We start from the raw sequence: 26,060 nt of genomic DNA on the forward strand, positions 1-26,060 counted from the left end.
TATCTGTATGCTGTCTTTTCCTTTTCTCAGCATTGGGGCTTCTATTGCCTTCTAATTTTCATCAGTGTTTTGTGGCATTATCAACATAGCAGGGCTCCTTCTAGTCAGGGCCCTGGTGAAGAGAATGGTAGAAGAAGCCGGAAGGAGATAGAGACCCTGCAGTAGCTCATAGTTTCTCCTGGCCATGCCACTGCTTAGTCTCTTTTGGGGGGGAGGGGAGTCAGGGGGTGGAATCTAGGATAGAGAGAAAAGGTCTGGACTAGTGATTTCATTGAGATATCACCCTCCCCCCGCTCCATAAACTCCAGTAGTTCCTCATTAATTCCAGGACCCAATATAAAATCTTGTTTTGGCATTTAAAGTCCTTTATAACCTGACCCCTTCTTACCTTTCTAGACTTCTTTCACTTGACCACACATTCTATGGACCCTACAATCCAAGAGACATTGGCCCGCTTGTTTCTCCTCATATACAACTCTCCTCCCAACTAGGTGCCTTCTCACTGTCTGTGTCCCCTCTTCCTCCTCCCCTCCATCTCCTGGCTTTCTTGAGGCCTTCCTGGTACCCTGCTTCCTGTGACCCCCACCCCGACCGCCATTGTTAATGCCTTCCTGAATACGGTGTATATCTTGTATATATACAGACACATTTGGACATCATTTACTCCACCCAGCAGATCATGCATGCCCGACTTGAGGACAGGACCATGCTATCACCTTTCTTTGTTTCCTCAATGCTTAGCAATGCCTAGCACATAGTAAGTGCTTAATAAATGCTTTGTTGATTGAAGGACATGTCCATTTTCCCAGATAATCTTTTCTCCAGTGACACTGGCCTCCTTCTCTCTGCTCCAGGAATTTGCTCTGGCTTTCACCCATACCTAAAATTCCCTCCTCATTTCTGCATCCTGGCTTCCCTGGCTTCTTTCAAAGTCCCAGCTAAAATCCCACCTTCTATAGGAAGTCTTTCCCAACACCTCTTAATTCATGTGTCTTCTCTATATTGGTTATTTCCTATTTTTCCCTAATGTTGTTTGCATGTTGTCTCCACCTTTATCTAGTGAGTTCCTCCAGGGTAGAAAGAGCCTTTTGCCCTTCTGTGTATCCCCAGTACTTGGTTCAGTTCCTGGCACATAGAAGATTCTCAATAAATGCTTATTGACTAACTGGCTGACCACCTCTGGAATGCTCTCCATCCTTTCCTTGGCCTCTTCATTTCCCTGGCTTCCCATCATGTTTTCTACAAAAGGCTTTTCCTGGTCCCTTCTGGCTGCTAGTGCTTCCCTCTCAGAGATTCTCCTCCATCTATGTCTGGTTTGCACCTTGTTATGTTCATGCTGTCTCTCCCACTAGAAAATGAGCTCCTTGAGGGCAGGGACTGTCTTTATCCTTCTTGGTATCCTCAACATTTAGAACAGTGGCTGACATACAGGAGGTCCTGAATAAACACATGTTGACTTACTAGTTGTCTAACTGACCTAATCCCAGAGGGGAAATTTCCTCCTTCCCTTTTGCAGATCAACAAGTTGCATGAGAGCACCAAGGGCTTGAGTAATTCATTCTAAATAGAAGTAGGACTTGCACCCAGGTCTTCGTAACTCCTAGGGTGACCCACTGTGTACACTGTGTCTCTTTGTGCTCATAAAATATGGCCACAAAATATGATTGTGCTACAAAATCACATATATTGGAACCATTCTCTGAAAAAAAAAAAAAAACCCTTCCTTGGAGAGTTTTGATTTACTTGTCCAATAAGTTCAAAGTTTCCAGGCAGCCAGAGACCCAATAACAGACCCCTATGGCAGGAAAGAACTACCAGAGCCTGGAGAAAAGGGATCAGAAAACTAACAAGAACTAGGGCATTCCCGATGACTTATAAAGGGGGTTGTTTCATGAAGAAGCCTGTATTCATGAGGAGAGATAGGCAGATATGTGGTGGGTTTTCTTGTTGTTGTTTTGTGTGTTTTTTTTCCAGCATCAGCAGTATTATTACAGTAATAATACTACCTTGAACTTCTTCCAAGTAGCTCCAACTGCTTTGCCAAATGATCTCATTAATTCTCACAATAACCCTCTCACCAAGGGAGGGGCTACAAATTGTACCACTTTTTAAAATGGAGAAGCTGAACCACGAAGGTAGCATGCCTAAAATCAAACAAGTCCCTGACACAGCCAGAGCTGCTCAATTCCCAGACAAGAGTTCTTTCTTCAGGTCCAGGCTTAACTGCACTCCTCCTCCCCCCGCCCCCCCCCAAATAAATAAATAAATGGATTTATAGAGAGACTTGCAAGATATTACCAAATCTCAGCCCTAAGCCTTGGTTCATAAATTAATAAGCTCCCTTTTTCTATGGTTATTTGACGAGATTTGAGAAAAATAATAACTTCTGCTCATTTCTGGTGCCTTTCAAACTCAAATTTGCTCAAGATGTCCCTGACCACAAAAGGAAGAAAGAAAAACGGGAGGTTAAGCTACTAGCTAGCAGCCACATCACATACACGGACAGACAGCTGTTGCTTCTCTAAAAGTAACAAAATAACAAGGATGTGATATTTCAGTATCTGACCTATGGTCTGTTGACAGGGATGTAGAAGAATGTTCCTGCCGCATGTCCAAAGCTCCTCCAGACACTGGAGCCACAGACTAACCCAATGGATTGTAATTTGCAGTTCCAAGGTGTTCAGACTCAGAACTCAGACCCCTCCCCATCCTGTTTCCTTCTCCAAACATTCTCATGCTTTTGTGGTCTCCACACTTAACTGCATAGATGGTAAGACTACAAGGAACCTTCAAGATTGTCTAGTGGAATTCTATCATTCAACTGAAAAGGAAATAATAATAGTTTACGTTATATAGCATGAGTCAACAACATACTTTGCATATGTTATCTCATAATAACCCTCTGAGATAGACACTATTATTATTTCCATTTTGCAGATGAGGAAACTGAGTTCTAATGAGATTAAGGGACTTGCCATGTGAGGCAGGATTCAAGCCCAGGTTTCTCTAACTCAAATTTGAGGTTTTATCCAGTAGGCTATACTACGTCCGTATTAGTTAGATGACTTACCCAAGTTACATAGCTGTTTTTCTTCTCCTCCTCAACACCTTCATGATTCAAGTGCAATGAATCAATTTCCCATTCCTCCTCCACATTCCCCACCTGGAACATGTCACAAAAAAAATTCCCTGCTCTCTTATGTTCTTTACTGTTTATCAGCCTCGAATGAATTGACTCAATCCTGCTTAGAATACAGATGGACCTCTATATAACAACAATATATAATATCCAGCAATTATGTAACTCATTAAGTTTTGAAAAGTACTTTATGAATACTATCCTATTTGATTCTTAAAACAACCCTAGGAGGTAGATGCTATTATCCCCATTTTGCAGATGAGAGAGGAAGACAGAGGCAAAATAAATTTGCCCCACAGTGGTGGTAGAAATAAAACCTGAGACAATCCTAGACGCACTTATTGATACTGATGTGTGGGGACCTACAGGGTTGGGCTTTCAAAAAAAAAAAAAAAAAGCAAAACTATAAAATATCTCTGATCCCATACCCGACGAGGTCAACCGCAAATGGGCAGATAGGACTTCAAAGCCAGATCCCAGAAGAAGGCAAGAAAGCTTTATTTGGCACTGATACTAGGGAATGAAGCACTTGCCAGTCTGAACACCTGGATATTGTTGTTGTCAATTTGTCTTGTCCTGAGTAGATGATTCCAGCCTTCTATCCTTGGGAAACTGAGCAAGAGCTTTATCCAACAAGCTCTCAGAGAAGTTATCAGCAGAAGTGCTTTGGAACCACCATTCAGTCAGAATCATTAACTGAAACTCTAATCTTGTAGTCAGCACAAGGACTAAGAAATACCTGAGCCCCTGAGACCTCCCCATGCCTTATATATAGGATATATGTCTCTAGATACAGTGTCCCAAAAGGCTTAGTGCAGTTCTAAGCGCTAAGATGTCCTAGCTTAAAATTGCACTAAGACTTTTGGGACACTGTGTAGAATGAAATTTTGCTTCTTTAGGTTCATACTTCGATAGATGAGCTCACTGACATGGCTACTCCTTCCAATAATGAAGGTCACAACCCATAAATGCTCACAAGTTTATTATTCATGTCCTTCAGTAAATCTTTCTCAGAGGATCTATCCAACAAACTGGGAGATTTCCCCTAGATCTCTTGGAAAAACAGGATGTTGTGATATTTTCAGAAAAGCTACCAAATAATTATTTGACCCTCCTTAATAAGTAGAGACTTTCTATGGCATTTAGGGGACTTGTGTAGTACAGGAGAGTGACAATAACAGATGAACAGCAGAATATAAGCTACTGAAGGGTAGAGACTATTTCATTTCAGTCTTTACATCCCCAGAGCCTATAATAATAATTATTAATATCAATAGTTAGCATTTATGGAGCCCTTTAAGGTTTGCAAAGCACTTTACAAATATCTCATAGTATCCTCACAATAACCTTGAGAGGAAGATACTATTATCCCCATTTTACAGATGAGGAAACCAAAATAGGGAGAGGTTAAATAATTTGCCCAAAGTCACATAGTAAGTCCCTGAAGCCTGATAACCTAACCCAGTTCCTGGAACATAAAGGGATGGGGAACTTGCAGCTTCAAGGCCACATGTGTCCCTCAAGTACCCCCTTTGAAGTTTGGATTCAGTCAAAGAACTGCACTTAAGGACATAGAGGGCCACATGTGGCCCTGAAGTCACAGGTTCCCCATCCTTGTTAGACTCCTTAAAAAAAAAAAAAAAGCAAAAAAAAAGCAGATCTTGAATTGAATTAAAATTTATCAAATCAACAGCCTAATACTGCAGTGGTATTTGAAAAAATATTAAAAGAAACAAAGGAAGACTTCCAGAGTGTTGGGTTGATCTTCATAGGATTTATAGAAAGACATGGCTGAGAAGAGCAGGAACTGAGACAGAATGGATAGATTGTGATTTGCACCAGAGGCAAGAATTTTCATATGGATCAGATCACAAATCCATCCAACTATGAGTGGAACATGCCAATGCGAAGGACTGAGGCAAATTCAAAGTTTGAAATTAAGAACCTTGAGAAACAAAAACTACTTAGACTATAAAAGGCAGAAGGATGTCTTAAGTGGGATCTTCGTATAATTCATAGAAAACATTAGCCTCCTATGACCAGAGCAAGAGAAAGGGGACTAACTGATTAAGTATATAAGGAATTTTCTGATCATGAGAGTTTCTAGTCTTCTGGTCAGGTTTCCAGGGGAGCTTCTGGAATCTCCTACTTTGAAGGTTTTTAAAACAAGGAAAGATTTTCCTCTGTTTAGAATGGGTTAATGTGAGCAGTCTGAAAAGAAAGGAGAGAATTGAAATGATCTCTTGAAGTTTCTTCCAGTCATTGGGATTCTGTAAATTTTTTTCAGGTTCCTAGTCTAGACTCCTATACTGTCATTCTAGCTCCCCAAAGAATACTAATTTCTACTCTTCAGCAAGTTGACAAAGGATTTTCCTTTACACCAAAACCAAAAACAGATTCAGGTGGATGGAGTTCCTTCTCCTACGGAGAAAGTCTAGGAAGGCTGCTAGGGTTTATTAAAAAGATGGAGGGGGGGGCGCAGAGGGGGTGGGATGATTCTTTAGCTCTTTATAACTGCTTCCAAGGCGAGAGCATAAGCTATTATCTCCCAATGGAAGATACTGTTTTACAATTTTGCTAGAAGCCCTTAGCTGTGCCTTGGATTTCCTAATGGCAAGATAATAGTTTATTCATAGAGTAAGAATAATGATTGACATTTCTATGGTTCTTTATGGTTTCCAAAGTTTTATATTACATTGTATTATATATAATATATGTATATAGATACATATATATACTTACATATACCACAACAACTCTGTGACATGGGTGCTATAAATATTATTATTCACCCATGTTATAGCTAAAGAAACTGAAGCTGAGAAGTTAACCAATTTGCTCATGGTCAAAAGACCAGCAAGTGTCAGTCTTCCAGGTTCCAAATTCAATGTTATTTCCCCACAAATGTTGGAAACCTAGTTGCTAAAAGGAAAGAACCAAGACTTGTAACACTCTACAGAGGCCCTTGCACACATTACGGGTGCTCAGTCAACATTACTTAATTGTTTCTTTACAAGATATAAAAAGAAACACTTCCAACCACACCTCAGAATGACTTCAAATTTACTCTTTTCTTTTGACAAAACTTCAACTCTATTTTTAAAAAATGTATTAGGCTCTTGTCATCTAGGAAAGTACAGTTCCTTTCATTTTTCTTTTCCTAATTTTGAAAAGAAGGTTTTTCCCAAAAGTGGCAGGGAGTGAGATATGGGGCATCAAGGAGGGGGTCTGTCTATGATCAGTGAAGTTAAAACATGTGAATGGAACTCTTGAAATATAACCACTGCACAGAAGTTGGTTCTTATCATTCCTATTAACTGGTTTATCCTCCCTTCCTCTCTCTTTCACTTTATGGTTTGGCTCTCAGAATCCCTCTTTGCCAAGAATCTTACAGCTCATATTTCCCCAAATAGAATTCCATCAATCCTACAAAATTAAGACAGACACCCATGTATAAACAATTCTATCATTCATTCATTCAATCATGAACAATTAAACAGCTTCTATCATGGTGCAGTAGTAAATAAATAAACAAATCTAACTGCCCAGTTGGGAACTGGGGCCCTGCCATTTAATTTCTGTGTGACCTTGAATAAGTCATATAACCTATCTGGGTCTTAATTCCATCATCCGTTGAATGAGGGAGTCGCACTAGACAACCTCTCAGATCACTTCTAGATCCATCTGTGATCTTATGTGCAAGACCTTGTGATACATAATGCAGGGAACGTAAATAAGAAGACACGGAAGCTCCCTGAGGACATGAACCATTGTTCTCTTTTGTCTTTGTCGTCTGCAGCACCTAGTACAGTGCTGGGACTGTACAGCACGTAGGAAAGAGTAAGTGCCAGTAAAATGATGGATGTTAGAGTGAAGGATAGTTCACAGATTACAGAGACTAAATAAAGTTTTGCTTTGAACATCACAACATAATCTTCAGAGAAGTTGGAACTCAAAGTTTTAGGAACAACTGTTGAGTATTGTTCTTGCATACAACTAGGAAATAAGAAATACAGGTAATGGGGTATAGAAAGTTATCTTGCCCTACAGGACAAAAGAGAAGATGGGGATAAGGGAAGGGAGGGATGTTAGAAGGGAAGGCAGATTGGTGATAGAGGTAATTAGAATGCTCAGCGTTTTGGGGTGGGGGAGGGGAGAAATGGGGAGAAAATTTGAAACTCAAAATTTTGTGGAAATGAATGTTGAAAACTTAAATAAATAAATTAAAAAATAATTATAATCTCCTTCCTATTCTCTAAGTGGCCAGCGATTTATTTTTTGTTTTATTTTAAGATGCATTTTAAACTGTTCTGTTTCTATTACCCCAAATACTCTCTTTGCTGCTTGTTCCTCTCTCCCACCTGAAACCAAAATAAAAGGAAAAGACTAAAATGTATCTCAATGTGGACACGTCACTTAAGCTTAACTTACCTAAATTTTGCCCTTTTGATCTCCTTCCTAACAAATTTTGGTTTACTTGTTTTTCAATGGACAGATAAAAACTAAACTTTTAACATAAGGAATCAACATTTCTTCTTAGAATTGCGAGGAATATTATATCATTAAAGGCAGAAGGAGGCAAAAAGAGTATTTGGGAAAGTATCTCTTGAAATTTCCAGAGACAGAAAAGATTGAAGGGAAAACTGGAACATGAAGAAAAAATCCAGGTTGAAAATGGAATCCTAGTCTCCACAACAGACTGACCATTTTATTATGAATGCCAAGTATTGCATGTGCCTATATTGGGTATGTCAATATAGGAAACTGCTCAGTATCAAGTTAATATGTTAAAACAATATGTTCAAAATATGCGAACCTTTTAAAAGCTATCATAATACCACATGATGACTTTTATTTACATGGTGCTTCCATCCAGAAAAAAACTCACAGGGTTTTACAGAATACCATTCACCAGGAAATGAAGCTTGGAACAGATGAAACATACAAGCCAATACCATGTCGCTCATAAGCATTCTATGAGAGACGGCAAAGTAAGAAAATGTAACAACAACAACAAAAAAAAAAAAAAAACCAGAGCATCATGAAGAAGCAAATACATTTGCTAAGTGAGAATCTGAGCTAGAGACCAAGACAAAAGGGACTACTATGTATGAAAGTTTACTGAGCACCAGTATAAGAGACTTCAGTTTTTCCCATAGTCCCCATACTTAGCATTTGAGTCTATTTGGTTCTATCAAACTTTGATATTCTATTATGCTCTGTTAAAGCATGATGGGAGAGAGCAAACCCAGAACACTACACCACAAAGGACAAAGAAACATACTTCAGGGTTAGTATGAGGGTTTATCTGTGATTTCAAAAGAATGACTTGCAAATTTGGGTTTAAATACAAAAATAGCATGAAAAAGTCTACCACATACCTATGTCCTCCTTTGCTGAAAGGTAATAAAGGGCACTGAGAAGGCCTTGCCTGGGCATTTTTAAAAGCTGTGTTTGGAAATCATGTGCATGGAGATGAGGTTTAGGGAATGTATTCACATTGTCAAACAAAAGGAATAGTGCCTAAGTACACCCTGTAGGTTTATTTTTTATATGGTTTATTAGTTTATAATAGATTCTAGTGTTGACAATTAACCTCAGAAAATAATTCACATTCTGCACCACCACCACCCCCTTCCAAAGCCAAATGCCATTTTTTTTTGAGTAAGGAGTAAAATGTGAGTGATATATGAGGGGGTCTCAGAGAAACAAGAAGAGATTCTGAATATAAACAAGCTATCATTCTGGTAAAAGGAAATACAAACAACCAGAATAAAAATAGTTGATGCACAAAAGCCATAATGAGGGGGTAGCTCAAAAAATAACTTCTACTTTGAATGGTTTGGATGAAATACAAATTATCCACAGAAAAGTGTGGACTGGCATAAATGTTTGTACAAAATTATAAGTGTATTTTGAGAAGTATGCAAGAGGCAACCGCCTGCATGATGCACAAGGTCCCAGCAACGCTCTGCCTAAGTGCTAGTGCACAGAGTCCAAACCACTGCATTTTAATTACCATGCAGCCTCAGATATATTGCCTTTGATATGGAAATGTTCTTGTTCTCTCATCTTCACATATGGTCTCATGCACAGAAATCTTTATCTGATTCATAAAAAATAAACTAGAATCCAATCTCAACACCTGACCTCAGTGCTTAGAAGTTTTTTACTAAGCATGGTGTCACTATAAAAAGAATGGCTAATATTGGTGTAAAGTTGGATATTTTGAGCAGTGATATTAAGGATTTGCTGTTAAGGACTGAATCAATACTGGATCTCTGAGGTTTGCCTTATGTCAGACTACCACAGACCAGCCCCTGTTTGGAGGTGAGAGAGTCAATAGCAGATTTAAATGAGATCCCATCTTCTGACCTCCACCCACAAGGCTTCCTTGGATATTCTGCCCTAACTATAGTCAACGAAAGCTCAACACCTGAAAAGCTCCAAATACATCTTCTAGTTTAAGCCAAAAGGCAAATATTAAACTGAGTTGCCCTATCTATCTAAGCAAAATAATTCTCTGAGAGATGGAGTTAACATTTGAGGAGATTAAGTCGTTCACCCTCTTGTACAGAATTGGGAAAATGAGTATACTGCTCCTATAAGTGGATAATTAATATATAATAAGAAGTTCGTGAAAGGAATGAAGTTTCTTGATCAAATGCATATCAAAATAATTGATTTTCAGACCAAAACCGAGGGACCCCAGACTGAGAAGGATGCACTATGTGTGTAAATGTGTTTCCTTCTAATGGGACTTATTTTCTCATTTTAAAAAAAAATGAACTAAGATGAGGCATAGACACATATTTTTGAATTGAGCTTTTTCGGAGTCAACTTAGAATCATGGGTTTTGTGATGGAAGGGAGCCTAACAAATTCTGATTCTTTTTTGTGGGGGGAAGGAAAGAGGTAACACTCCTTAAATAATAAGCAATCCAGACCCAAGAATAAAAGAACCATTCTTTGCCCTAAGAGACAAGGAATTTTTTAAAATGCCTTTATTCTTCCTCAAAATTCCCTATTCATATCTGTTCATCCTGATTCTCAAATAGCCAATGTAGCCTAATAATTTTGAAATCACCAAGATTGATTTTAATATAGAATGATATGACCCATATAACCTCATGACAGTAGATAAGCCAGCCCATCTGTAAATCATCTTGCTTCAGGTTATCTGTGTTTTATCATTTCTAGTACCTGTCTGTGCCTGATATGATACTCTCAGACACATTAGCCTGATGGAATGTTTCACCTGACTTCAAAAACGCCAGTTGATATATGGGCATCTCATACTGTATTTAAACAAATAGCTCTTTGATAAACCAAGTTTTCTTGCATCTTCATTTTTATGCAATGTCTACCTGTGAAGTTTACAAAGGCTGAAACAAATCTGAATATAATTCTGCTATGGATGCTTTCTCTAGCAAGCAAAGGCATTTCCAACTCAGAGGAAGAAAAATAGCCTGACAAAACTGAAGAGTACAGACAACATAAAAAGAGGATGGCAAAAGCCAGTGTGTACTGACTCTTGTTCAAAAGGAAATTCATTTATTCTGTACCTATTGTACTAATTGAAAGAGAATTATTTAAAACGTCACTGATTCCTTGAATATAAGATGGATATATATGTAGCAGTTTCATCAATACCAAGTAACCCAGTAGTTCTTAAAAGAGGTCAAACTAGAAAATGACATGAAATCACAACCATGTCACAAGCATTTATTATTTATCTTTTCAAGAAATAAGACTTATCTGAAGCCATTTTTAAGTTATACATGCTAGTTACCGTAAGCATGTTTCAAAAGTATCTTGTTTTTCTAAGGGAAAAATCCATGTTTTTCTGAAACTAATAAAAAATATATAGTAAATAAGATATGTTTCCTCTCAACTGCATAATTCATGGCAGCTTCAGTTAAAAGGTTCTGGCATCTTAAGTTCTGGGGTTTTACCAGATATTAATGTTTTACAATATAAATGCCACAGAGTGACTATGCAATGTACAGGGACAGGATCATGTAATCCCCCACCCCACCCACTACTGCAAAAAAAAAATCAGCAAATGTTGCTACATTAAAAAACAAATTATTTGATATATACATACACACACACACACACACACACACACACACACACACACACAAATAAACCCTTTCCTTGTCCTCCGTTCAGCAGAGCAGTATCTTTACTATCTGAGTTTATCATTATGTCTGAAAGAATATAGGGGAAGGGGGATGGGAGGTGTTAGTAAGAGTGAGAAATAGGCAAGAAAAGGAAAGGATGTTAGTTTGCTTAAGGGATTAAGAACCTGGCATTTGATGTCTGCATTTCTGGTCACTGCCTTTAGAAATAAGCTGCATCCTAACTCCTGAAGCATATATGCACTGGAGTTTCTTTAGACTAGGGCAAGAACCACCTGAGATCTGCTCTCCTAATTTATTAGGCCTTCAAAAGCCTGGGGTCTGTGTGCTCACATGTACACAGGAAGATTGCTACGAGATCACAGACATCACACATATGTATGCATGTATGGATCTTCACCAGTATGTCTGAGAATACCAGTAAAAAACTTTTCCTTCCTGTTAACTGCAAGACAAAAATAAAAGGAGTGGGGGGAGTGACATTCCTTGGTCCATAAACATCGTAAACTGCCTTTCTGTTTTAACACCAATATTCCTTAGCACCAGAGAGATGGACCAGTCACTCCTGCACTCTAGTTGCCTATAGAGGAAAATAACCTTATGATTTTCCTTTTAAAATGGAAGATGGGGGAAGAGATAGAATGGAGCGGCTGAAAAGGGAGAGAGACACAGGAACATATACTAAAAGAAATCACGATAACTACCAGGAGCACGGGAAGTGTGGCCTGGACACATAGGAGAACTCAAGCTAGGAGTGAAAGGGCAAGCTAAAGTGTTTTCCCTTTTTTCAAGGTCCCAGCAGCGAGTGACCCGCCAAAGGTCACGGTCACGGTTACAGAAAAGTACTCCTAGGTCAGACACTACAGACTGAAAACTGAAGGGGGCGGGGCATGGGCCTGGAGAACTAGGGCCACCAGGCCGGGTGGGGACAATGGGGACAAGCAGCTGCTGTTCCCCCTGTGCCAAGGAGGCTGGGGGTTGGGGGAGGTTAAGGAATGGGGGGAATTAGGACAATGGAAGGAGGGGGGAAAGGTTCGAGGTAGATCTCGAGAGCCGAGCTGGTCCCGAGCTCTCTATCAGCCTTTCTCCTCTCCCCTCCCCCTGGCCCCACACCGGCCGCGCCCGCTCGGCCTCGAGGGGGAAACTTGATGCTGCAATCCGGGCACCGAGATTTACTAGGACAGGGGCCCGCCCGCTCCGGGCGCATCTCCTGGGATGCTCGCCGCGTTTCGCTCGTGCCGGCTTGCCTCTCCTGCCCCGTCAGAAAGGCGTGGAGGGGGATTCACAAGGAAGGGAAAGAGGCCGGGAGAGAACATCACCTAACTCCGGGAACTCGAAACCAGGCCCTCCCCTAGTACTCCCCATCCCCTCGGGCTACCTACCCCCTTCCCAGCCACCCGCCCGAGCTGCCTGTAGGGGAGTCCCAGAGCATCAAATACTGGCAGCCCCCTCTCCGGGACTGGCCGGTCTGGGAGTAAGGAGATCTCCTTCCTGACAGGCTGTTTCGCTTTTTATTTCTTTTCTTCTCTTCCATCTTTTAGCCTGCACCCGGCCGAGGTTCGCTGCCCACCCGGCTGTAAATTAATCCGCTCCTCCTCCCCCTCCCCAGGGCTCTTGCCTGCCTGGGGGTGAAGGGGTGGGTGGGAAAAAACGAGGATGGAAGCGGGCAGGCTACTGTGGCCCAATCGGTGTCTTCCCTGTTTAGAGCTTCCCTCCCCTGTGCCCAGCTTGTCGGCCCGGCACGACCGAACCGGACCAGATTGAAGGAGCCAGCCCGAAGTCCCGGCAGCTCTAGCCCGGGGGGCGCAGGGGACTTTGTGCTGAGTGCGCAGGCTAATTATATACGTGGCATTTGGGTCCTGGACAGCCCACGGACACCTTACCTTATGAGGAATAGTCAGCCCCAGCAACTGTTCAAAACAAAATGCCATCGCGGGATCAGCTTCACCCGGCCAGCCCGGCCGGCCGGGGATTGCTTTTCCCCCACAGGCTCGCGCACTTAAGCGCAAGAATGTGACCTGGGGAAACAAAGTTGTGGGCAGCGGCAGAGGCCTGGAGGACCGGGCCGGACCGGGCCGGGCCAGGCCAGGAGGCGGGCACAGGAGCCGTGCCTGCCAGGTGGCCCGCTCCCTCCGTGGACTTTGCAGCCCCAGCCGCTGACCTCATTATTTCCCCCTAAAATCCACCTCCTATAAATAGGCTAGGTAGTGGGTGGTGTTTTTTTTTCTTCTTGGTACTAGAATGAAATGCTAGGTATGGTTACTATTTATAATGAGCGGATGATAATGCAAACTGAGACACACGAAAGGGCGAAAGTGCTGGGGAGGGGGAAAAGACGTCCACACCCCCTCAGCCTAAGCCCAAAGCCCGCAGGAGACAGTGAAGAGCGCCGGCGAAAGCAGTGCGAATTGAGTACCCCAGTCCCCGGGGCACCGAGGGCACAGCCGCCGCCGCCGAGAGCCTGGAATGCACTGGGAGTGCACAGTTTACTAGGAAACTGATTGGAGTCTGACAACTCCGCGGGCCCAGCAACATCCCGCAGCGCGGCGGGCAGAACTTGGCTGCGTCAGGTTAATGCCCATAGGCTCACACTTGAAGAATAAAGTAGCCAGAATGGAAAAGAAATCCTGAGGAATATATTTCAATCTTGCCCTTCCCTGGCCATGGGTTTATCCCGTCCTCAAACACAGACCACCTGAAACATCTGGCAATTCTAATAAAATAAAGGTTTTCAAATTAACCAATGTTCAAGTAAACAAAAAAGCCGGAAACAAATTCTTCTTATCTACTCCAGCTATGCTAATGTTCTTTTAAAGACAAATAAAACAAAAACAAAAAATAAAAACAAAAAAACTTGACCGGACAGCTCTAGAGAGATCCGCCAGAGCACGGATAATCTGGCCTTTGAAGCACCCTTCCCCCACCCTACTCCCACCCCCGCGCACCCAGGCCGTTGCTCCCCGGCTCCCAGACACAACACTAAAAGCCTTCTCACAAGCCATTTCCAATCTCTGTCCAGTAGTCCTAGAAGAGAAAGAAAGCAAATCTCCCTGGAGCGCAGCGTACTCAGCACCCGAGTAGCTGAACTACCCCCCAGAGTCAGGGTTCCGAGGCCCTGCACAATTTAACTCAGCCAAGGAGAACCAGGAGCAGCCCTAGCCTAAAGCGTGCAGCCCCGCAGAAGCCACAGGCGACTGAGCCACCGGCCTTAGTCACCCGCAGGGAAATAGAAGAGGAACCGGGGGTATGAGGGGAATGCCCTAGCCCATAGCTGCTCACTGCAATGTGTAGGTCCCGACCCCCTTTCCTACCACAACCATACACACACGGCCAGAGTCAGCCTCCGCAGAGCTGCCCCGTCCTATACCATCAGCAGTAAGCTGAAGGAGTTAGAATTACCATCAGTTCTGTGACTGACTTGTTTAGGATTCGACTTGTTTATTCTGGGGGCGGGGGGGGGGGAGAGACCATGAATGAAGCATCAGAAAATTGGGCCGGGAGAAGGGGGGAGCGGGGTTGGGGGGGTAGGAGGGAAGCGGGTGAGAGAACCGAGAAAAAGCGAAGCAGGCGGGAGGCAGGTCGCACGATGTCCAGGCTGTTAAGGTGGCTAGGGCGACGAGGAAGGTGGGGGGCAAAAGGGGAGGCACACATTTTCTAGCAATCCGGGTTTTCCATAAACTTAGGGCAAACCTGGCTACAGCTGAACGAGGGAGGGTGTTACACCACTCCGTACTTCTTATAATAACCGCAAACAGCATCCCAAGTTTACAAATCAAAAACAAGGGGGCGGGGGGCGGGGGGGGGGGTCAGGAAGTAGAGTGATAAGAAGCAGAGAAGCCCAGCCCCTTCCTACCCGGCAAACATTAATGCCTTCCGAAAACTGTGCCCATGCACTGATGAGGAGAAACATCTCAAAACTTTGAAGGAAAAGAAAATCGCTAAGAAACTTATTTTGCATTTAGTCTGTAATGGGGGAAGGGGGGAATTTGTTCACAGCTCACCAGGAAAGTCCGATTTGTCCAAGTTGGGTATTGTCTACTTTCGGATCAACCCCTGAGTAAGGGTTTCTCTTAATTTACGGCTTATGCATTCTTTTAAGGTCGATTTACATGACCTCCGGCTACAACTAAAACTGCGCAGAAAGGCTCAGCAGCCGTCAGTCGGCCAAACCCTCAATTAAAACAGTCTTCCCTCCCCCTTCTGCTGGTGTGGATGGATAGGGCTCTGGGGGGGAGGGGGGGGAGAGGGGGAGGAGGAGGGGTTGGGTTGGTTTGGTTTGTAGAAGCTTAGTATTAATTTTGTTGTACTTGTTACTGTTTAATATCACGGACTGGGATGTGATATTAGTTAGAAAGTTTTGTAGTCTAACTTTCTCCAAACCTCTGCCTGCAGAGAGATAAGGCTAGACGCTGACAAAGCCCCGGGACGCTGCCCTCTGGTGGGAACACAAGGTATTGCCGTCCAGTGGTCCAGTCTGAATTCAGAGTACACACGCATGTACATATAGATAGATACATAGATACACCACACACACAAACACACACGGAACTACACACAGAGCTACATAATCTTCCTCAATTTATACACCTAAGGCAAACTTTGATGAAATCACCTACCTCAAACTTCTGGGAGACTTAAAAGCGCATCCGCACAGCCACCTGACCTCTTTTCCATATCATTTGTATTGATCTATTTCATATGTATATGAACAAATATTTGTGGGCAGAGGAGGCGAAGGAGGGATAAGGTGGCCGGGAAAAAAGGACGAATTTCCAGACGGATACTTAGTGTGGCAATAATAGCTTTCTGTTTTCAACGGTTGCTCGGTCTTCCTCTCTCCCTGCCCGTTCTCCTTAGTTTCTTAAGCACAGTTATCTACAGCTAGACCATGTGTTTTCTCGCAGCAGCGGATCTTAAGGGGGGAGGGGGTTAAACAGAATAAGAAAGACAGAAACCCGCCACACGGATCTGTCACCACCTCTGAAATAGGGCACAACTCTAAGGGACCGAGACGCGGCAGCCTCCGGGTCCGTGCGGCAGAGAGCCGGAGGCGCCCAGGACCCGCTTTCCCACCCGCCTTCCCCAGCCCCAACTCCGGGCTCCGCGCTGGCCCGGCCCCGCCGCGCTCCCTCCCCTACCCCCCACAGCCGCCCGCCCCGCCAAAGTCCGGAGACTGAACTGGCCAGGGCTGCCGGCAGCTTCTGGGCTCAGCCTCCCTCCCTGACCCGGCTGCCATCTCTTCCCACTCATCCCACCTCCGGGCCCGGGAAACTAAATCCAGAGCCTCAAGGGAGGCAAGGGAAGACAAGAGTGGGGAGGCGGGCAGCCAGAGCCGCTCGCTTGGAGAGAGGGGCGCTGCGAGGCCCGGCTCGGCCTGGACTCCCTGTCCCCCATCCCCCTCCAGCGCCCCAACAGGTAGCGAGCGCACAAAGAGGCCGCGCTCTCTGTCTGTCTCGCTCTTCCTCCCTCGCTAGCTCGCTCGTTCGCTCGCTCCGTCCCGGTTACCTGGGCGGGCTCCAGGATGGTACCGCACCGGAGGGCTCCTTGTGCGCTGCGCCTCGGAAGTAAATGGCATTAAAGAAAATGGAAAATATACAAATAAAAATAAAAATAAAAAAAAAGGAAAGGGGGGATCGATGCTAAGTCAATTAGGCACACGCCCGGGGTGGGGGTGGGGGCGAACAACCCTCCCACCCCCCCCGCGCCACAGCCAGCCCAGCCCGTTAACTCGAGTCTGCGGGGGGTGTCCGGGCCGGGAGCGGGGCTCACTGGCTGGCAGAAGTTTGAGAGCGGGGTGCCGGGAGGTGGGCGCGGAGCGGGGTTACTAAGGGCTTTTCCCCCTGAAACAAGTGAAGGCGATGGTTAGTGCTGTCAATCTTGGCAATCAATGTGAGCGGCCATGTCGTAAGTATTCAAAGCATTTCCCGTCGTGCAACATCAGAAAGTGAGTGGCCAGGGCATTGATCTGAGAGAGGGAGAGGAGGCAGGGCTCCCCTCCCAGACAACACAGGCAAGATGAGACAAGAGGCAGAGGGAGGGAGCGAGAGAGGCAGGCAGGCAAGCAGGCAGGCAAGGAGGGAGGGAAGGAGGGAGGGAGAGAGAGGGAGAAAGGAAGAGAGGGAGGGAGGGAAGGAGAGAGACTGGGGGAGGCAGAGGGAAGGGAGAGTCAGCCGGAGAGAGCGAGCAGGGCAGGGAGAGCGGCGACGGGAGACTGGAGGGTAGAATAAGAGAAAGAGAGAAAACACTAAGTGAGGCGACAAGGAGAAAATAGAGAGCGAATAGGTGACAAAGAGGAAGAGGCAGGTCCAAGTCGGATGAGACAGAGTGGGGGGAAAGATTAAGAAGAAAGGGGGACCAAGCAGAATGAAGACTGTGATAAAGCGGAGAAACAGCACGAGCGAGTACAAGAAAAGCAAACGTTCCACTGAAGGAGAGGGAGAAGGTGGGCAAAGAGAAAGAATAACTGAAGTATAAGAGGAAGGAGATGCCCAGGCAGCGAAAAGTTTGGGGGAGGGGGGAGGTGAGGAACAAAGTAGAAAGGAGCTGGAAACAGAGCAGGAAGGAGGAAGAAAGGAGGACAAGTAGAGAGAGATGGTCATTGACAAAAAGAAAAGTAAGTAGTGGGAGGAAAAAAGGAGAGAAAGTTCAGGTACTGAAGAAAAGAGGGGGAGAAGGAAAAGCAGTAAAGGAGAAGGAAAGTCAAAAGGGGGAGGATGAGGAAGGAAAAAGTAGAAGAAAATTGAAAAGTAACAATGAGGAGAAGGAAAATGAGGAATAGAAAGAAGAGAGAGGAGAGAAGAGCAAGAGAGGAAAAAGGAAAAGAAGAAATAAGCAATAGTGAAAGGGAAAGAAATGCCAGGAAGACGGGTCGAAGTAAATAGGAAAAAACAAAGCTGGAAAGGATGGGGAAAGAACAGAAAGTAAAGGAGGATCCCATCAGGAAGAGAAATCTAACTATGGGCAGGGCATTAATTTACATAGATTATGAAACTGCCTGTACCCTGCCCTCTAGAAGCTTGCAGGCTAAAACTGATCTCATAATAGATGTGCACAAAATAGAGTCAAGAAATTATTGTAAGCATATGGCAACAACTAAACAATAGATTACTACTTAGAGTATGTACATGTTATATTCTGTGCAGGTTATGCAGAGAGGGTATAGTGCTCATACCTTACTTTAATTTTCTGAGTAGAAGCGTTTTGGGAGGGAATAAAATAACAAAGTCTGCTAGCAGAGAGGCTGCGGGAGGTAGAGAAGGTGTTTCAATTAGAATGAGTAAAAGCCACTGAGGAAAATTAAGGCTCCTTTGAGTGGATCCCAGGGAACCTAGAAAAGAAACAAAGAAGTGAGGAAGACTAGAATGTCCTGGAAAAGGGGAAACAGGGATCTGAAAGTAAGGAGTTTGATTTGTGAGCAAAAGGAGAAGCCACAAGAGGCATAGGTAGGAAAGGTGACAGTCAAAGTGAAAAAGATAATTAGAAGTTGCAAAGGCTGGAATGACTCTGGAAAAACTGTACCACACATAGGAAAGTGGTGGTAATCCAGATCTAAGGGAATGGCATGCCTGACAAATGAAGCTAAGACCAGGAGTCACAGATGAGATAAAGTTTGGGAAAGTTGGGCTAGAAGTCACTGAGATTTCAGGAGGAAATAGCATTTCTTTGTTTAACTTAATGTGAAACACATAGAACTGGATATGAAATGGATTTCAGGCCAAGGGAAGGAGGTCATATGGATGGTAACCCAGTGTAACACCACAGGTAAAATCGCCAAGAGATCATTGATGGAGAAGCAGCAGGAAGGAGAACAATACAGAGTTTTCTTCTTCAGCTTACAAGAAAAGCCTCAGAGGGATGAAGACAAGACAGAGGAGAGAATAGGCAAAAAGATTAAATGATTATTTCAAATATGGCTGAAATTAATAGAGAGGATGGTAAAGGAAAGGGACCTTGGAGATGTAGGAAGAGAGAAAAGAAATAGAAGGTGGAAGAGTTAAGAAAGAATGAAGCAAGTTCTTGGTGAAGGAGGGAGCAGCACAGGGAAAGTTCAGTTGGCTGGTGATCACTTTAATTTTCTCTTTGGAAATGGTGGGGTCACGGATGAGGACGGGGCTAGGGCCAGAGAATCCACCAGGCTTGCCAGGTAGTGACCTCAGTGCCCCAACACTCCTCAGACCTGAAGCCCTGGAGTCAGAGTGCCTGAGGGGGTGGGGTGTAAAGGAAAAAGCTTTGCATTTTTCTATTGCTACCTCAGTAAGAAGACTTTGTATGAGGAGAAGCCTGAAAGGAGGCAAGAAAAGAAATAATTCCCTCTTGCATCTACAAAAACCGATTTTTCTAGGAATGAAGACAAGTCTTTCTTCTGCGCTCCTTTCTGAATGGGACTTTAAAAAGTTGCCTAATTTACAACAGGGGTGGATGCCTAAAAAAAAAAAGTGAGCAGGGGGGCTGGGAAGAGAATCCCTGTGACCTCTGTGCGTGTATGTATAAACCCAAGAAGAGCTAGGGACTGAGATACCCCTCAACCTGCTAGGCCTACGGTTCCATCTAACATTGAAGCCCATTCTTTCTAAATCAGGTTGCTCTGCCCCTTTCACTCCTGTGTGTGTACATACCCCCTTCTTGCCAGAGAACTATGATCTGGCCTGGCGGGAGGCTGACCTCCCTCCTTTCCTGGACCTCACCAGGTACTCTCTAATGCAACCCACAATGGAACCAGGGCCCTTGGGCCAGGAGATAGCCCTCTTTCTCAACCTGAAGCTGTTGGAAAGCAAATGGCCTTGTTCCCCAAATCCTTGGGAAACAGCCGAAGGAGAAAAAGAAAGAAGGAGTGCGAAGTAGCAGATTCGGCCGGAGAGGTGAAACACGGAGTGCCAGCCACGCTACTGCACGACTGGGTTCCTTGCAAGGTGCTGAGACAGTTCTGGCTTCCGAGTCAGCGTGCTCGCCGCAACTCGGCTCTCGAGCGGGTGGATGACTGGATCTGTCCCTCGGAGACTGATGGAATAGGGAGAGGAACAGGAGAAGTTACAAAGTCTACCGACTTAGGATCTGGGGAAGAACAGGTACTGATAGTTTCTTGACTCTGGCCAGAGTGGCACCTTTACAGGCTTCGTCCTTTAGATTTATCAGATAAATTACTGAGGCATTGAGAGATCCCAGATGAACTACGAAATTTGCCCTAGTCAGTAAAGAAGCGGGTCTTTCTACACGCTCAAAATATAGGCGAAGTGCAAAAGAGGTGATCCTCATCTCCTTGGGGATGTATGTAGTTTGGGGCACCTGCCCCTTGGTTTCTGTTAGTGAGAATCCGAGGAGGAGGAAGAACGACCCGCTTCTGAAGCAGAGAAGGAGCATTGCGAAATCCCACCCTTCACCCAACAGGGATGCTGCTGGACCTAAGATATTCAGATTCATTTTCCTTCCTCTCCCCCTCTCTCCACCTCGGGCTGTTCAGGAATGCAGTGCTGGAATGCCAAGCCTTTGGCCCAGGGAGGGCACTTTACCTGCTCGAAGCTGCTCTTGAGTTCTACACAGTGACACTCACCCCCACCCCAAAGGCTAAACCAACGGTTTGGCTAGCAGCAAAGCAAGCCAAGGTATCGGTGAAGTTTTTGCTAAGCATCTCCTCCGGAAGAGAAAGAAGCCAGAACAAGAAAGGAAGGCGAGGAAAAGGGTCCTGGAGAAGACACACACCCCTCTCCAGGTTTGGCTGTGAAGAGCACTGTTCTGTTCAAGAAATTAAAATGTAAGGCACTCTTCTTCCCCTCCCCCAAAAAAGTACGAATTTCCCCCCAGGTTGTGTAATTGTGGGATTCTACTTACACTACTAGCCAATTAAGAGCCATCTGCGACTTCTTCTCAAAGATATTTCTACTCTGTCGCTAACTTTCAGCGGAGAGAGTTTTATAGCTACTGTTACAAATAGAACAGATACAAATGTCATTTATTCCGAACTACTGGAGGTGAGGGGGAGGGATGACTGTTGCTGAAACGAAAAATAAATGAGATTGGTGTGAAAGCCAAAAGGGAGGGAGTGGGAAACTTTCCATCTCCTCCGCAGAAAAGTTTGGGGGGCCGTTTACAGCAACAACAAACCAATAAATAACCGCAACTTGCCTGCGCAATTTACTCCGACTTCATTCTCACCGTTTTGGGGAGGGTGAAATAAGCCGAGCTCCCCAAAGAACTCTGCCCCCCGTGAGTGCCTCCAAGAGCTCGCGATTGTGTTTCAAGAACAAAAAATAAAAAAACAAAACAAAAAAACCTGGGAATAATGCCCTGCATTCCTTAAGGAGATGTTTGCCAAAGGACGAGCTATTGTCCCTCGAGCGGAAATGGATGTGGGGGGGAACCTTTAATTTCATTTAAATCTGTCCATCACGCTGATAGGGAGAGAAAGCAGCAGCAGCAGGCAACACCACCACAAAGAGGAGTTGGGGTGAGAGGAGAGGGAAATGACCCAAAAGCATCAACTTTTTTCCCCAAGGGAAAAATAAAGAAATCAAAAACAAGTTTCGCGGGCATGCTCTCCCTGTCTGGGAAAGTTCATTCTGTAACGGCGTTTGCTGAATTTTTAAAGTTCAAACCCGAGGCTAACGTAGTGAGTGACTGGAATCTGCATGCTGATAAGAGAAGACTGTTGTACTTACAGTGACAGAGGGCAGGCTGCGGGAGAAAAGCTGTGTGTGTTAGCCTGCGAGTCACCCTGGGCTGCAGTGAGCGGAGCTGAGACGAGTGGGAGTGCCAGGCTGCGTACACCTTCACCGCGTCTCATTACATCTGCCAGCCTCTCTCTCCCTCTCTCTTTCATTTCCACATTCCCTTTGTTCCTGAAAAAAAAATCTACACGTCACATCAGAGTCCCCAGATGCAGTCTACACCAAAGAAAAAAATGAATAATTCAATCAAACTGTGCATAGTCTCTCAGGCAATAAATCTATTGCACTTAAAGAAACGAAGGGTAATTACCGCTATGGAATTAGAATAAGGCCAAAGACCGACGGAGTCCCAGGGTCTGTATGTAAACTCCACGGTCAAATAAAGTTTCATTTATTTAATTCTTCTACAGATTTCAGGGGGAAAGTGAGAAGGAGCAAAACTGGTTTCTGGAGAGGTCTTCCCCTCTTTTCAATTTAAAGAGGAACCGGGGAATCAGGGGGAAACAAGTCCATTTGCTATCCTGCTAGAAGAAGCAGGCGAGTAAACAGGGCCAACTCCCACGAAGAAGTCCCAGGTCAGTGGATCCCTTCCAGGGTCCATTTCTCCCCTACTCCACTCCACCCTACTCCACCCCCTAGAAGGAGCTGAGGATCGCCCTCCGCTCTCACCGGCTCCAGCAGCTCTGCACAAGTGCAGTTGATATCCTGGACAACCTTACCTGCTCCAAGAGCTGAAAAAAGCCACGCTTCCCTCCCGGCCCACCGCCGCCCGGAGCCATCCTTAAGTGTGCCACCCTCCACCCCACCCCACCCCCAGGTCTCTGTAACCTGCTATTTGTTCCATCTGGCTAAGAGAAACTCTAAAGGAATTTTTTTTTCCACGATTGAATGGAAGCTCTGTACTGTACCGACTTCTGGATTTGTCCTGGGCTGAGTTTAGGGAATGTCTGGAAGGAAAGGGGGAGGGAAAAAAAAGGAAGCAACTCGAGCCCTGATCCAAGTTAGTCAGAAGAAAGCGATTGTTGGTCAGGAACGCTCCTGCGGGAGAAACAGCTGGGATGTAGGATGTCTGCAAGGAGATCCCAGCCCGGCAGCCCAGCCCTTTCGTCTCCGAGGTAAGATCACTAACTACATGACTATAGCACGTTTATCCTGTGTTTCTCTTCCCCACTACCAGTCTCTGTCTCCTCCTCTCCACCCTACCCTGCTCCACCTCGGGTCAAAAGGTGTTCTCCGGGGTGAAGAGCACTGCACTCAGAGAGGTGCCCCTGAAAGAGACTAAGTGTATTGTATCTCCATCTCTAGCTCTCATTTGCCTCGGGATTCTTAGCCTCTCTCGGGAGTGCTGACAGATTCCTCTCCCCTCGCCCCCACCTTTCCACCCGGGGCTCTGAGCTCTCAGGGAATGCGTCCCAGGAGCTAGCTCGCTTTCATACCTTCTTCCCCTCCCACCCTCAACACACACACACACACACACACACACACACACACACACACACACACACACACACACACACACACACACACACCCTCTTCTACAACTTGAGTCCTTTTAATAATCAGTTCTTAGTGATCTGGAGCTGGTACAGAAAGAAAGCACTGCTATTGTCATCAGGTAAACTACAAAGCCTCTCCGCATCCTCAGTGGTCCACAGCTTTGTTTACGTGCTTAAGACGCCACCTTGAGGTCAAGGAGGAGACTGCGCCTAGGGTCCAGGGAGTGGGCATGTGCGCTCTGCTGAGCAGGAACTCATTCTAGCTCTCCAGCTGTTCAGTTAACCCCTGTAGGACAGCCAGGCAAAGGAGGGGAGAGTAAGGAAAGGGAGAGAAAGGAGTCCAGGGTCCCGTGGAGTTTGCATTGGGTGGGAGGGCGCCGCAGCCTACAGAATGTCGGCTGGTGGATGGATGGGATGTAGAAATGCTAAAGAAAACCTAAACAAAATCAAATACTTAGAAAAAAAGAGAAGAAACTGAAACTCTTCGAGGTTCCCTGCAGCCTCGAACTTCTAAAAGTAAACTTCCCCAGAGGGGGCATACTGGTTACGTGCTGGAGTCTGGGGCTCCTGCTTATCCTGGAGATGGATAAATGTCTCACACCAAGGCTACCATTTCACCTGGCACCACAAGGCGCCAGGGCTTTGGGCTGGATTCCAGGTTCACCTCTGGACATTTGACTTGGGACAGTTACTTGAGGCTCAGTGTCTGTGAGTGAAACAGAGTTGTATCTTAAGCAGAAGTACTCAGCCAGACAAGTCAGCTACTGCTCTAGCCTGGGCACTTCTGGGTCATCTCTCCATTTTTCAAGAAAATATTTGTTTCTAGATACCAAACAACAGTTCTCAAGGAATACTGCTGTTGTTACATTATTGTTATTATCATTGTTTTTATTAATTACTGTAAGGTCCTATCTTAATTCAGTTCAATAGGGCTCTCCTTCCTACCCTTCTCTCTAGCCTCACACACAAAGAAAAGGATAGCAGGTTTAAGATTCTCCATAGGTGAACCCTGTAAATAATCCTTCTTCATTCTGGGACACCAGCACCGAGAGCCCTTTTCAGGATTCCTGCAGTCCCAACCCCCACTCTGTTCTTCCCCACCTCCCATTCCTCACATACACATACATACACATATACACATACACATTTACATTCCTTATGCATATAAATACACATATACACACATACATACATATTTATCATTTAGCATAGAATCAGCCCCAGTTGTCTCCCTGGTAGCCATTCAGGTGCTTTAACATGGAGACTGTTTAAATATGGAGCTTTACAAAAGGAGAAAAATAGCTATGTTTATCTTAACCGGAAAAAGACTCAGGAATTGCTATATGTGTCATCTGAGGGCTTAAGCCAGTCCAGGCTGGTCCCGATTGAAGTCACTTTACTACATTACATACTGGCAATGTTGGGGTGGGGGAAAGCCTCGGTATTAATAGACAACAGAAAATGCCTGTTCAAAGAAGAGATGCAACAGGCCCCAAGCTAGACCCCATTCCCATGTTTCATACCACAGCCTAGCAAATTAACAGCAGATCGCTATTCCACTCATGTGGAAAGCTGAGTGTTATTGAATACTGAATTTTCCAAGGGAATCCCAATTATAGAAACACCTGTGCTAAGTAATGTTATTCTAATCCACTATGAAAACCTTAAGTGTGTAATAGCCCTCAAAACATCTCATTTCTTAGTCACAGTGGGGTGGGCCAACCTCATGGTGGAAAACTAGATGCTTGGAGAGCCCTATCTGAGAGATACCTTGGCTCACCTGCCTATGAATGCAATCACTCCCTGGGTTTTCAATATATTTAAAATGGGAAGGAATACATATAAGGAGTCCAATGCAAATACCATAAGCCAAAACTGGGTAGAAAATCTCATTTTGGAGAGAAATTAAATATAGGAGGCCAGTGACTCTAAAACTGAAACATGTCTACAAATGAGCAGTAATGTTCCAATTCTATGATCTTATGTGTTTCCTTAAGATTTGCACTGTATACAGCAATGTCTTGCTTTATAATACTTGGATTTTAAATTATGAAAACTAAAATAACATAAAAATGGCAAAGAAAAGCCAAGCAGTCAAGTCTCAATTTCTTCAATGTTCACCCAAGAGAAAATATCCTTTCAATTTAAGGGTAGAGAGGGAGTGTATATGATATGAAATCCCATGAGATGCCATAAGGGAGAAAAAAAGACTCATCAGTGCAATGTCACATAGCCTAAGGCTGTCAACATATGTCAAGGAAATGACCAGATGAAAAGCAAAATTTTTAATTAATCACCCAGATTATTTCCCAACAATACTATATCTAGCTTAGGAATTTTTCTCCTTAACTAAACATAATCTAGTTGTTTACAAAGGTACAGTAAGCATGTGTACCACAAAGAGTGAAGAAAGTAAAAAGCTCTAAGGAGTTGTAAGGTAATTCAATAAGGTCAATGAAGTTTACTCACTAGGATTAAAGGTACCCAGCATTATGGCAGATGCTATGACATTCTCCTGGATAGTCATGTTACCTTTGCATCACCAAATAACATTTATAAAGCATTCATGTTTCTTCACCTTTGCCTTTCTCAGTCAGTTCTTGAAAGAAAACCTATCGACC

General features: G+C 44.5%; 1 protein-coding gene across 5 annotated transcripts in view; it reads right to left on the bottom strand.

The window, feature by feature from the left end:
* Positions 1 to 22,243, bottom strand: part of SOX6 (SRY-box transcription factor 6) — a 666,349-nt gene extending 644,106 nt beyond the window's left edge. The window contains exon 1 of one of the 5 annotated variants that reach the window (XM_072619576.1): positions 21,935 to 22,243. The gene's annotated coding sequence lies outside the window, so the exon portion shown is untranslated. Of the gene's footprint in view, positions 1 to 13,165; positions 14,088 to 15,283; positions 15,432 to 16,787; positions 17,310 to 21,934 lie in introns of those variants that run through there. The other 4 variants (XM_072619573.1, XM_072619595.1, XM_072619574.1 and 1 more) reach the window with 4 other exon arrangements.
* Positions 22,244 to 26,060: the final 3,817 nt, after the last annotated feature.

Source organism: Notamacropus eugenii, chromosome 6 (assembly GCF_028372415.1).
Source record: "Notamacropus eugenii isolate mMacEug1 chromosome 6, mMacEug1.pri_v2, whole genome shotgun sequence".
Lineage (NCBI taxonomy): Eukaryota > Metazoa > Chordata > Mammalia > Diprotodontia > Macropodidae > Notamacropus > Notamacropus eugenii.